Source organism: Humulus lupulus, chromosome 4 (assembly GCF_963169125.1).
Source record: "Humulus lupulus chromosome 4, drHumLupu1.1, whole genome shotgun sequence".
NCBI classification, from domain to species: Eukaryota; Viridiplantae; Streptophyta; class Magnoliopsida; order Rosales; family Cannabaceae; genus Humulus; species Humulus lupulus.
Window position 1 is genome coordinate 6,883,756 of NC_084796.1, and position 2,344 is coordinate 6,886,099.

The window sequence follows — 2,344 nt, forward strand, 5'->3', positions numbered from 1 at the left end:
TGTCTAGGCTCGCTAAGGATACTTGAAGGGACGTGTTAGTGAGTGTGGATCGCTGCTATTAGTGAGTGGACATCTGCACATAGGGTGAACGCTCGTCGTACTCTCTCTTGGTAGAATTTATTTGATTATGTTCTATATATGATTATTTTGCATGTTTATGTTGAATTTATGTATGATGTGCTTGATTGACATGCTTGCATTATTAAATGCATGTTTACGTTATGAAAATTGCATGCTTACGATGTATTAAAATTGCATGCATATGTTGCTTCACGCTTAGTTGCATAGCTGGCCATTTATTTTGGTCTACGTTCTTTTGAGTGATGTGTTTATGATTACTTAATTTTTATTATTTTTATTATGATATTATTAATGTACGTTATCTGGTTAAGATTAAGGGGTTGTGTCCTACACATCTCTTCTTGTCAAGCTTTGACTCATGGGTACTCTATGCTGCAGGTAAAGGCAAAGAGGTGGTCACATTGCAATGAGTTGGAGAGCTTTGGTGGATGGCGTACATGTCCAAGACTTAACAACCATTAGGGATCGAGCATATCTAGATATTTTATGGTTTAGTTTTGAAAATATTAATTATTTAGTGTTTATGAGTTTGGATTTATGTTTTAAGTTTTTAGGGTAGGTTAAAATTTTTTATTTTTTTCTTTAGCATTAACTATGAGACTCCAGAGTTTCTTTTCTTTTCAAAAGGGTTGTCAATTACATTCGTTTTTCTTTTAATAAAGGAAGTTTTAGTTAAACGATTTAAAACATGTGTCAAATTTTACTTTCAATTTATTTAATAAATAGGTTATATAACGCCTTGAGAAATTTGTGTGATACAATTTGGTATTAGAGCAAATGTTTTGTGTCCTACTATCCTGACATGTAATCTAGCCACTGAAGACAAGCTCGACTTATTGCATCTAAGATTTAATTGTGTTTGATTTATTTCGTGATTATTCACCTTATATGTGTTAGTGCCTTACACGCATGTATAGAGTAGCTACTATGGTTAGGGTGCTTAGAGTACCTAATGTTCGTTTGAATAAGGCTCAACAAAGGAAGCGAGCAAGGAGGATAAGAAATATACAAAAGATAAGGATGCGTCGTTTTACATAATGGAGCATCGAGGAATTAATTGATCATTTTGTGATTGTTAATTAGCGCATTCAATACATGATTTGGGAAACATGATTATTAAGATGCAACAAATTCATTAAGTTGTTTGGCCCCAAGTATAATCGTACCCTTATGGCGTATGCAAGACAATAAGGTTTTGAGTTAGCCACTGAACCATTTGATCAAGGAATCACAGTGGAGATGATGGACAAGCTTAAAATTTATTATCCAATGCATAGCATGTGGCTTTAGATGCCACGCGACATGTTATCTGGTTTAGATGTTTGTTTCTTTGTTTTGGATTGAATATTTTGGATGATGGATGTATTAAAATATTTTGGTAATTTGAATGAATAAAGTTAGTTGTTTGATGAATTGAAAGCGTATTTTGGTTCCTAGCCAGGAAAAGTTGCACTACGATACATTATTGATTACAAGAACGAATTTGAATCATGCCTCCTAGAAGATCAGTATGAAGGAATGTTGGAGCTAACCGTAATCTTGTCAATCCACATGCCATAAGAACAAATACAAGAGCAAACAATAATGGCAACATTGTTAAAGGGGGAAATGAGCATGAGGCCAATCCTTAATCTGACTGCCAGACATTGGAAGCACGATTCTTCACCATGCAAGAGGACATGAGAAGGTAGGTGGAAGAGTTAAGGGAATTGAGGCAGCAACAAGCATAGCCAGCACAAGTGGTTGGAAATATTCAACGACCTCCAGCGTCGATTGCAACTATTTCTGAAGTTGGAGATCATTTAGAGCCGCTATATGAAAGATTCAGGAAGTGGCATCATCCAGTTTTTGAAGGGAGTGTTGATTGACTAAAGGTTGAGCATGATGGAATCTATTCTGGATTTCATACGCGTTGAAGGGAATAACAGGGTGGCTTGTGCAACCCACATGCTGAAGGACGATGTAAGAATCTGGTGGGAAGTGATCTCATAGGCAAGAAATGTTACTGCTATGACCTAGGCAGAACTTCAGCACACATTCAATGAAAAGTATTACAATGTTGCGGTACTACTACTACAAGCGAGCCCTAAAAAAGTGTTTAGGCCGCGAGTCCTCTATTTGAGAGCCTTAAAAAGTGAGGTCTTTTAGGACTCGTGTTGCGAGCCCTAAAAGAATGTTTTAGAGCTCAAAACAAGCCTCAGGCCACCCCACACCATTGTTGGTCGAAGCTCATGCTGGAGCTTCGATGAAGACAACGACGGTG